At 49.5% G+C, this 12,087-nt stretch overlaps 1 protein-coding gene across 2 annotated transcripts in view; it reads right to left on the bottom strand.

The window, feature by feature from the left end:
• Positions 1-12,087, bottom strand: part of PTK2B (protein tyrosine kinase 2 beta) — a 138,248-nt gene that overhangs the window by 124,874 nt on the left and 1,287 nt on the right. The window lies entirely within an intron of this gene.

The following is a 12,087-nucleotide window of genomic DNA, read 5'->3' as shown; positions in this document are numbered from 1 at the left end:
AACTTTAAAAACATTACTGTAAGTGAAAGAAGCCAGTCACAAAAAGACCTACGATGTTACATGATTCCATTTATATGAAATGTCCAGAATAAACAAATCCACAAAAACAGAAAGTAGATTAGTGGTTGCCAGGGACTGGGAGGAGGAGAGAATGATGAGTGACCACTGACAGGATGAGGTTTCTTAGAGAGTGATACAAATGTCATACAATTAGATAGCCATGATGGTTACACAGCTCTGTAGATCCAAAATTCACCGGACTGTACATTTTCAAAGCATGAATGTTATAACAAATGAATTCTATCTCCAAAAGGCTGTTACTGAAAAACCTACAAACATCTTCTGTGTTTATAAGAAAGAGCCAACTCTCTTTAGACTGTTGGGACGGTGATATAGGCCACAACACAGAGAGCTGATTCAAAAAGTGAAGAGGACACTGGTGTCAAGGTGTGAGTGAAAGGTTGACTGTTTCGTAAACAGGGAGAGTTGGGGAAAAGCCATACTTTAAATGTAATCTTTTATTTTATATGAATAGCAAGTGCTTTAAAATGTGTGTCTAAATATTTTGAAACGTTTGTGTGGCTCCTCTGTCCATGGGATTCTCTAGATAAGAATACTGGATTGTGTTGCCATTTCTTCCTCCAGGGGATCTTTCTGACCCAGGGTTCAAACCCGCATCTCCTGCACTGGCAGTCAGATTCTTTACCACTGAGACACTTGGGAAGTCCATTTTGAAATGTCTACATATTTACATTAGCTGTGCAACCCTCCTTATCAGGAGACACATGTGCCCAGGCATGAAACATGTATGTATCAAATGCCAACTGTGTATCAAACACCACCTGTCCATCTCACTCTCAGTGCAAACGCTGAGACCTGTGTTCTGACCTCCACAGAGCTTACAGCCTAGTTCGCTTGAATTAAAACAGAGCTTAAGTTGGAGATCATTCCTTTAAAAATCTATAAAATTGATGACGAAACCCTGTGGGTTGTTCTTAATATTTGGTGGAGGGGTGCCATAGTTTCCTTGGAGCTTAGATGAAAGCTTTGGACTTTCTTCTCATAAACCTGTGAATTTCCTCAGAGGTAGAAATTATGCATCTTCTCCAAGGGTGTTCATGTATGCAATCCCCCCTCAGCTCCTGCAGTACACACTCCATGCCCCAGATTGCATTCCTTACTTTGAGTTCCTTCTTCACTGAATGCACCTGAATCTAGACCTGCTGTCCACTGTCTGTGTGTTTAGACACATAAACAATGAGGACCTCAGGAACTGGAGGCCTGGAGAGGATCCCAGACGATCTGGGCCCCTCGAGATGCATGGAGGGACCTGCCCTCCTTGCTTGAACTTTGGGAAGATCTACTGTGACCTGGTTTACACACTGGGCTTTCCCCTAAGATCCATGTTGAAGAAGATATCCTCTGGTTAACAACTCCCAAGCCCCCTTATTTTAAGTACAAATAAAAACTCGGAGGCTTGAATCAGCCCACCCAAGTGACTCACCCAAGGTCAAGTGACAGCGAGGTGACTGAGCAGCCACTTCCTAGGTCTGCTTTCCAGGCAGCGCTCTCTGTCCCCACGCCTCTCCCCAGGAGTGAACTCAGGCTGGCCGCTAAGCGTTAAGCAAACAGGTGCAGGAAGAGTTTTTCTAGACAGAGAGTCAGGTAGAGAAAGAGGGAGGAGGTCCAGAGGCCACTCGGGACCACGGAGAACCACCCTCTGGACAGCTCTGTTGCAGCCACCACGACAAGCCCCAGGCCTGTGCACAAAAGCGTGGAAGTCCAAGTGGCTAAAAACTGTGGCTCTCATCACTCAGGATCTCCTTATCACTCAGGCTTTCAGTGGAGGAGAGACTCTTTTTCCAGCATCCAAAGCCTGAATCTTAAGTGAGATTCTCATTACCACCATGTACGTACCCCTGAACAAATCACTTTGCCAACCTGTGCCTTGCAATCTCTCCTGTATCCTCAAAGTGACTTCACCCTTGACCAGAGCTTCTGGTCTTTTTTCCTACTCCCTGACTTTCTACTGTCACTTAGCCTGGCTAGGATGATTTCAAACAAGCAGGAAGATGAGAGGGAAAAGAAAGCAAGGATCCAATGGATTAGCGACAGGAGCAGCTCAACAAAGGGATTATCAAACTCTAAATCACCCACTCCCTCTCTCTGGGCTCTCGAAAACCTGCACATTCCCTGAGAGGCCAGGAAAGTATCCTGACCTCAGGGGGTTGGGAGGAGGGGGTAGGGGATGGTGGGTGGACATGGAGAATGCAGTCCTCTCTCTGTTGCAACCGGCTGTTGTGAAGCCCAGCACAAAAAAGGACAAAGATTGCATCTGGCCCCAGGGAGCCAAGCCAGATGAGTGTGTAAAGGAGGAAGATGGAATCTCCAACCCTTGGAATTTTGAGGAGTTTGGAAGAAGGATAGATGAGTGGGTGGGGCTTAGCCTGAGCCCTGGGGGAGGAGTCTGATTGAAGAAGGGTGAAGGAGCTGGCAGTCCTGGCAGGTAGTCCAAGAGGATTTGAGCAGAGATTTGATTTGGGCATAGGTTTGATGGGGACCAGCAAGCAGACCAGGCTATTTGGGGGTGAAGGGCTTAGTTTGGAAAGTATGGGGAAGTTAGGAGAGAAGGTAAATGGAGGTGAGATTACAGAGGGCATTAAACAGTAAATGTAAGGGATCCAGATCTGCCTAGAGGCACAAGACCTTCTGAGGAATCTAGAAGCAAGGAGAGGCAGTGAGGTAACATCCGGTGATATCAGGTAACATGGCTCAGACTAGAGTAGGGGTATGGGAAGGGGGAGGAAGAAATGTGAGGCACGAAGAAAGAATCTGCAGGATTAGTGATGGGTAAGATGTGAGCAGGCTTCCCTGGTGGCTCAGAGGATAAACTGTCTGCCTGCAAAGCAGGAGATCCGGGTTCGACCCCTGGGTTGGGAAGATCCCCTGGAGAAGGAAATGGCAACCCACTCCAGTATTCTTGCCCAGAGAATTCCATGGACAGAGGAGCCTGGCGGGCTACAGTTCACAGGGTCGCAAAGAGCTGGACACAACTGAGTGACTTCACACACGAGATGTGAGCAGAGGAGAAAGGGGAGATAACCCAAAGTTTCTGACTAGGAGAACTACAACTGCGTGCCCAGGAGAACTGTAACTTTGTGCAGAGGAGGGGAGCCAGAAGGCGAGGCTTTGGGGTAAGAAAACAGCAAGTTTTGTTTTTCAACCTGCAGCGCTGAAGATGAGTTACTCAAGTGGACAGCTTTTACAGTTTCTTGGAAGTGGAGAGCTGAAGCAAGGGAGGAGGTCAGGCAGGAGGAGGGAACCAGGAGTCGTCTGAAGTGATGAAGGTGGGTTGGAGGCAGTAGATAAAGCTGTATGCCTCTCCGGAAGGCCGCCATTACAAAGCTTGCTATAGGATCTCAAGACAGGATGGCAGTGTATCTCCACCAAAGATGAGGTCCACGGGAAATGGCTTACATGTGAACCAAGAACGTGGAGGAAGGAGAAGATTAAGGGGAATGACGAGTTACTTATATAACCTAAACAGTTTGATGCTCCCATAAATGCTACATCTGTTAAATCCGCATCAGGACCAATTTCAATTCAGAGAACACAGAAGCCTCCGACTAACCAGCAGACACTCTCCAGGACCTGCAAATCATTCCAGATCACAGAATTTACCCAAACTCTTGAGGCAGGAGCTGTTATAATAAACTCCTCCATGCCCTCTTTCCAGGTCAAGCTCTCTTCTTTCTGATCTACTTTATACACTGCTGCCCAAACCTGATCATTAACCCTTTACCCACGTTCAGAACAAAGTCCAGTGGCTCCCAATAGCCTGCAGAATCATGTCCAATCCCTCAGCCATCATGTTCCAGCCTTATCTTATTCTCCACCCTTATCTTAATCGCCCTTTGATACTCTTGGCTCCAGCCAAAATGAGTCATTCAAATCATGCCTTCCAGCCTCCCTCTTATTCATGCTCTTTGACCGCAGCCACCATCCCATGTTTCCAGGGTCATACTCTGGACATCTTTTGAGAGCTTTTTCTAATTCCACCTCATCCAGGAAGCATTCCCAGACTCCCAAGACAGAAGAATTCTCTCTGTTCTCTGGCCTCATTGTACTTTATTGGTGCCTCCTTTATGGAACCAAAAGTCCCTGTCTGGTCTCACAGTTATTTATCTTTATGTATTATGGCCAGGAATATCCCCTAGAGAAGGGAGTGGCTTGCCCACTCAGTATCCTTGCCTGGAGAGTCCCGTCGACAGAGGAGCCTACAGTCCACAGGGTGGCAAAGAGTCAGACACAACTGTGAGACTAACACTTTCACTTTCATTATGTCCCTAAGAAGACTGTAAACTCTTTGAGGAAAGATACAGTCCTTCAAACTCGGGGAAAGAATATACTCTGTGAGTGACAAGGGGGCTGAAGGAGGGGAGAAATGTTGAACAAATGCCAAGAATGAGTCACAAGTGAGAAAACTCAGGCTTTGAGAGGTTACATAACGGGTGATGTCATCTAGGGAAAAAAGTGACAGATGAAGACCCAACCCATGGGGATTCCCTCATGGTCCAGTGGATAGGAATCTGCCTGCCAATGCAGGAGATATGGATGGGTTCGATCCCTGGTCTGGGAAGACTCCACATGCCACGGGGAAGCTAAGCCCATGCTCCACAACTACTGAGCCTGCGCTCTAGAGCCTGGGAGTCACAGCCAGTGAAGCCAGGGCACCCGAGAGCCCGTGCTCTGCAACAAGAGGAGCCACTGCAAGTAGAAGCCTGCACACCTCAACTAGGTAAAACCCCACACAGCAGCGAAGACCCAGCATAGCCAAAAAATAAATAAATGAGGGAAAAAAAGACTCAACTCACGTCTTTCTGACCCAAACTCTTCATCTTTCCAGGAATCATGCCTGGGGTGTCTTATGGGGCAACTTCACACAAGTTAGGTGTTTTGCTCAACAACCCTATCAAACTTGCGGTACTATTTCTTCATTTTGGATGAGAAAAGTGGAGTTACTTTGCCCGAAGTCACACAGCCAGCGACTGGAAGAATCTAAACCAGAGCCGGGTTTCCTGACCCCTGACCGTTTTCCCACTCACCCAGGCTGACAATCTGCCAGTGCTGAGCTGGGGACTCGAGAAGTTCAGCTGGGGACAGCCAGTCACAACTGGCTCAATGGGCATGGCCGTGTTTCAGCGCCTGGTGTCTATGTCATAGCAAACACAGGTAAGCCGATGCTGGTAAGAGCATCTTCAAAGGTGCTGGAGAGTCAGATCTCTGGTTACCTGCCGGAGAAGGAGCTAAGGGTGGGAAGAGCATACACCTGAGCCAAAGAGAGAGGAGCTGGGTTCTCACCCTCAAAGCTCCTGAAGAACAAAGAGACTACTCAAGGCTAGAGAGGAAGTTGGGGGGGTTGTTGAGGAGGGACAATTGACATTAATTTAGAAACTCGAAAAAGATGTGATGCTCCAAATGGCACGGACCAGAGGAGGGACTGTTCTCTCACTGGTGGGAAATGGCACCCATGCCCTCAGAAGAGCAAAACCTGAACTCAGGGTAGAATTCCCAATGGGCCTGTTAGGGGAGGCACACTGACTGAAACCGCCCACCCTGACCAGGCGCCGTAGTAACCATTTGTGTGTGTTATTTTACAACAGGAGATCCTGTCTTAAACTAGTAGACCACCCCCAACCAGAAGAGTTGGGGAAAAGTCAAAAGGAGATGCCACGTGTCCAACCACCTCCCAGAATCTTTTTCGCTGAGCAACTTGTGAGCCACCAGGAAGGACCTGAGCCAGAATGATTGGCCAAAGACAACCTAGAAACAAATCCCATCACCATAAAACCTGAGACTGTGAGTTGCATGGCAGAGCAGTTCTCCTGGGTCCTTGTTACCCAGCTGCTCTCTGCCTGGGCACCTCCTTCCCCATTAAGTCTCTTGCTTTGTCAGCATAAGTGTCTCCTCAGACAACTCATTTCCAAGTGTCAGACAAGAGCCCACTCTTGGGCCCCGCATGGGTCACCCTGCATGTGTCCCAGGGGGATTGCAACAGCTGGGGAGTCAGCGAGCCAGCTGGAAGTCTGTCAGAGAAAAAAGGGGCATGAAACAGAGTGCCCTCCAAGTTGTTGGGAGAATTGTTCTATTGAAAGGGAGATAGTCCACAAGACAAGAACTAAACCCAGGAGCAAGCTCTCAACACCAGGCCAGTGGATTCCTTGAACTCTTGTCTAGGCAGCGATGGTGCCAGGTCCTGTGAGGGAGAATTTCAGGACTCAAAAGGGAAGAACACAGAAGAGGAGGAAAATGTTAGTGGATGGTCACTAGGATAAAAAAAGAGGAAGGTTCCCTTCCAAGGCACTGGAGGTGGCTGATCTCGGTTCTAATCACACTGACTGGCTGCCTTCAGTGCTGGGTAAGTTCAGAGCTAGGTGGGGTCTGCAGCCCACCCACAGCCCACCCAGAGGGTCACTTGGAGACAAAATCTTGCACCGCTATCAACCCACTCCTCGGGTCTAGGTAAAAACTACATCGGAGCACAGTCTCCAGCCTGCTCTCTTAATCAAACCATCATCATGAGTAATAATTATACCCTGGGAAACAGCAGAGTGACTAAAAAGGCTGCACCCCTCCCCCAACACCACCCTCTCACACGGCTCAGAGCTTTGTGCTGGGTGCCTAGCGCCCCGGAAGCTGAAGCCACCATTTTCTCCTGTGAGCCCTCTGTGCACCTTCAGTGACCATACAGGCTCTAGTGTCTGATGCGTGGGAGTCGAAAGGCTCTCATTTGGCTAAAGAGCTGATCCAGCCAGGCTGCTGACAGAGTGAATTGGGGGCAAGAGTAGGGGGTATGGGTTGGAGGCAAGACGCAAATTCTGCCTCATATGTGATTGCATGTTGGTGAGACAGTCCATGTGAGAAGCTGACTTCTGCCCCTCAGAAGAAGGACTTATCACCAGGGGGGAAAAAAAAAACCTCCTTCCCCATCAGCTCAGATTAACTCTAAGTGTGACTACAGAATGATAAGGAGAGCTGACACTTATTGGAAGCCTACCATGTGCCTGATAAAGGACTGAATGTCTTATGCACAGTCAAGGCAATGAGGCTGGTACATAAGTCCATCTGGGAGATGAAGACACTGGACTAGTCCATCCAAACTGGAGGGCCTCCCAGGTGGCGCCACTGGTAAAGAACCTGCCTGCCAATGGGGGAGACATAAGAGACATGAGTTCCATCCCTGGGTCGGGAAGATCCCCTGGAGGAGGGCATGGCAACCCACTCCAGTATTCTTGCCTAGGAAATCCCTTGGGCAGAGGAGCCTGGCGGGCTACAGTCCATGGGGTCACAAAGAGTCAGACACCACTGAAGTGACTTAGCACAGCACAGCAGTCCATCCAAGTTAGAAAACGTCCACTCCCCCAGCACCCTGACTGCCTACCTGGTCCACCCCCCAGGTTACCCATGACCACTGACACAACGGGCTGGGTTCTGTTAGATTCCTGCCCAGGCCTTAGCAGCTGTTAATATTTCGGCTATTACTCCTGGTATCCCCTCACAGAAAGCCCTGTCATAGTCTCCATTTCAGAGATGAGGAAGAGAGGGTGACAGGGCTTGGCCAAGCCAATGTCATACCATGAGTCCCAGAGCTGAAGCTGGAACCTGGGCTGGCTGACCAAGTCCGGGCACTGGCCCACAGAACCACCAACCACATTAGTGTTTGGGAGACCATTACCCATCTCCCTGCTCCTCCCCTTTTACTCTAGAATGGGTCCAGAGTCTAAGAGAAACTCTAGATCAGGAGCCAGCAAGAACTTGTGTTAATTACCACCGCTTCTGCCTGCACGTCTTGGCAATTGTCCATCTCTACTCCAGCCACCTCGGATTATCCATATCTATTCCATTTACCTGAGAGGCTGGGACCACATGGTCCCTGAGTCTAGGAATCCTGGGCAGGGAGAAAACTAGGGGTCAGGAGACCTACCATGCAGGGTTCGCCCAAGGTACACTCCTTCCCCTCCCCTACCTCAATTGTACTTAATAGTATCTGAACACACGGAACTCCCCCATCACCTCAGAGGGCTTATGGGCTGAGAGACATACTTTTCCAGGGTCCTCTGAACCATAGGAAATGGGTGGGAACTGTCGTAGGAGGCTGTAGGCTGACATGTGTCGGGGTTTGTGTACACGAGGCACGAGTGATGCTAGGACAGGGCACATGGGGCCAAGTACCTGAAGATCTTCCATAAGCTAGACACTGCTGAGTCCAGGCTAGAGGTATGGGATGAATGATGTCCATGGAAAGATCTGCTTGGTCCAAGAACTGCACTCACATCAACAGTCACTAGGTGTGGGTTGGCTGTTTCCCTTGAGAAGGTAATAGTGACCTCTCCAACCCACTACACATACGGATGTGAGGGTTGGACCATAAAGAAGGCTGAGTGTCAAAGAATTGATGCTTTTGAACTGTGGTGCTGGAGAAGACTCTTGAGAGCTCCCTTGGACTGGAAGGAGATCAAATCAGTCAATCCTAAAGGAAATCAACCCTGAATATTCATAGGAAGCAGTGATGCTGAAGCTGAAGCTCCAATACTTGGGCCACCTGATGCGAAGAGATGACTCACTGGTGGTGGGAAAGATTGAGGGCAGGAGAAGGGGGTGACAGAGGATGAGATAGCTGGATGGCATCATTGACTCAGTGAACATGAGTTTGAGCAAGCTCTGGGAGATGGTGAAGGACAGGGAAGAGTGCCCTGCTGTAGTCCATGGGGTCACAAAGAGTCGGATGTAACTTAGCTACTGAACAAAAACAACCCACTACAAGGGGTCTATAGTCAAATTTAGGGACTTCTGGGGCTTCCCTCATAGCTCAGTTGGTAAAGAATCTGTCTGCAATGCAGGAGACCTGGGTTGATTCCTGGGTCAGGAAGATCCCCTGGAGAAGGAAATGGTAACCCACTCTGTTCTCTGCCTGGAGAATCCTATGGACAGAGGAGCCTGGCAGGCTGCAGTCCATGGGGTCGAAAGAGTTGGACATGCCTTAACGATGAAACCACCATCACCACGTAAGTTCAGCGATACAGATGACTTTTCTGTGGAATTGACCATGGTCTAGATCATGCAAACATGCGGGACAAATACATATTTATCTGAGAGTAGGCTCCTTGGAATCTGTCACCAATGGAACACCTGTAACCATCTCGTGGCACAGAGTTCCTCTGAATACTGTTTGGCAAATGCTGCTCTAAGAGCTAGGGACAAAATGCTTATCACTGGGCAGGAGGATGGGGAGATTCAGCCACTGGAAAGAAGGGCCATTTTTAATCCAGCGATTCTCATAAGGAAACACACTTTCCATTTCCTCTTTCTCTTAACAGATTCTTAGCTCCTTCCATGTTCCCTTTCAGGATGCCAGTTAATTTGCTCTTACAAACACCCTCATAAAAGTCAAAACAAGGCATCCTTACTTCTACCCCTGAGCTCTATTTTCCTAATTAGTTACTCAGTATAAAAATGGGTGCGTTGGGCTTCCCTGGTGGTCTAGTGGTTGGCTGCCAATGCAGGGGACACAGGTTCAACCCCCAGTCTGGGAAGATCCCACAGGCAGCAGGGCAGCTAAGCCCGTGCACCACAACCACTGAAGCCCATGCACCTAGAGTTTAAGCCTGAACACTGCAGCAAAGAATAGCCCCAGCTGGAGGCAGCTGGAGAAAGTTCAGGTGCAGCGATGCAAACCCAGTACAGTCAAATATATAAATCTTTAAAAATATAAAAATGCGAATATTGACAGCCAAATTTTATGGCACATTTGTCTCTGTCAGCCACTGTGTTAGCTGTTTACCTGGATTCTCCCTGTTACTTCACTCACATTTCCTTTCAGTTAATTCTTTGAATCATTCCCCTCCCCTCGCCCCCTCTCCACTCCCAGTATCCTCCAATAGAAGAGCTGTTTATCTCTTCCCTTGAAGCAGGGCATCTAGGCAGCAGGTCAAAGACAAAGCTGAAAAATGAGCCAGGCTCTCCCTCTCAGGAGCTAACCCACTCTCTCCCTGGGAGCGGGATCCCCACCACATATTTCCCCTGGGACCTCTGTGCTCAGTCACTCAGTAGTGTTCGACTCCACATGACCCCATGGCCTGTAGCCCACTAGGCTCTGTCCATGGGATTTCCCAGGCAAGAATACCGGAGTGGGTTGCCATTTCCTATTCCAGGGCAACTTCTCGATCCAGGGATCGAACCCACATCTCCTGCATTGGCAGACGGATTCTTTACCACTGTGTCACCTGGGAAGACTTTGGTATCTCTGCTGCTGCTGCTGCTGCTAAGTCGTGTCCGACCCTGTGCGACCCCATAGACGGCAGCCCACCAGGCTCCCCCGTCCCTCAGATTCTCCAGGCAAGGACACTGGAGTGGGTTGCCATTGCCTTCTCCATGGTACCTCTGAGCACTCAATAAATAAAAACAGAAATAAATGAGCCCCAAGTCCTTTGAGGATGCTACTTTGGTCACCTCCGGGAAAGTGTTACAAAGATTAATATCTACCACTTTTTCTTCAGCATTCCCTGGGTAATTTACATACATGACCAGGGAGCCAGCCTACAACCTGGACAAACAGGTACTCTCGTCCTCATTTCTGAGAAGAGGTTCTGGGGCTCTGAAGAGCTAAGTGGTTAATGGGGGTCTCACAGCAGGCAGGTGGCCAAGCTGGCATTTGACCAGGTCCATTCAGCTCCAAAGACTAAGGAATTGTTTTTGTTTGGTTTTGTTTTTAAGAGACAACATGGTCAATTAGTGGACAAGCCCCAAAGTGGAATCTAGGAGGACTGGCTACAAGATGATATGTCCTGAGACTGTTCCCTTGGTGCCTGCACACTACCCACCCCTCACTTCCAAGCACAGTAGCATCCTCAGCTTTCTCCCAGACCAGTGGTCCCCAGCCTCTGGGATCTAATGCCCGGGGATCCAAGGTGGAACTGATGTAAAAGTCATATAAATAAAATGCACAACAAATGAGCATGAATCATCCTGAAACCATCCCTCCCCACGTTCCAGTCCGTGGAAAGACTGTCTTCCATGAAATGGGTCCCTGGTACCAAAAAGATTGGGGACCACTGTACTGAAAGACAGGTGCCAGATAAAATACAAGACGTCCTGTCACACCTGAATTTCAGATCAACAGTGAATAATGTTTTAGTACAAGTATGTCCCAAAGAGTGCATGGGACATACTCGTACTTGACAAATACACCGTTGCTTATCTGAGATTCAAATCCAAGTGTTCTGTATTTTCATTTGCTAAATCTGGAAGCCCCGCCCTTGAGTCAAGTCAGAGGCTGCTGGCTCTAGGGCCTGAGTGACAGGAGTTGCCATGGCAGCCCAAGCAGACCCTCCTGGAGCTTCTCTCCCCACTTCTGCAGCGTCACTTCGCCCCTGCACTCTCCATGCACTGAACACCCCGAGCTACTTTCAGTTTCCTGGGTGCATCATGCTGTTTCTGGCCTCCAGTCTCAGCACTTGCTGTGCCCTGCACTGTTCATCCCCCTCTTTCCCTCCCAGACTAATTCTACTGATCCTTCAGGTCTCCACTTAGAGCCACTTCTGCCAGGAAGCCTTCCTGGACACCCTGACCAGTTCCTCCCACAGTCCCCAGCACTGGGTGGTCACCACCTGCTGCTTTCCTCCCCACAGCACTGCTGGTGGGTTGCGGGGGTTGGGGGGGTGCGGATGGTGCACACTGGTGTCCCTCACGCCCAGTGCTAGCACCTGGCCTGGGGTAGGAAGTCAGCCAATGTGTACAGAATGAAGGAATGAGAGCCCAGTGTCCTGCCAGAGCTTGTCTCTTGGTGTGTCTACTTCCCTCCCTCCGTCCATCTTCACTCACTTTTTCATCTCTGCCTCCTCTCACCCGCCCCCAGAGGAGTTGTGAAATCTGGGGTTAGGTCCACAACTGCATTCCTTGCCCTCGAGGGAGGGGCCTCCTCCTGCCCCTTCCCTCATCTTTGGCACCAACTGCCCCCGAGGGCTCATGTCCAGCTACAGGTCAGGGGAAGCTCTGCTCTGGCTTCTGAGTGCCCCTGGTGAGTGTCCC

Source organism: Budorcas taxicolor, chromosome 8 (genome assembly GCF_023091745.1).
Source record: "Budorcas taxicolor isolate Tak-1 chromosome 8, Takin1.1, whole genome shotgun sequence".
Classification (NCBI taxonomy): Eukaryota; Metazoa; Chordata; class Mammalia; order Artiodactyla; family Bovidae; genus Budorcas; species Budorcas taxicolor.
Note: the sequence above shows the minus strand (reverse complement) of the source record. Positions and strands in the feature narration are given on the sequence as shown.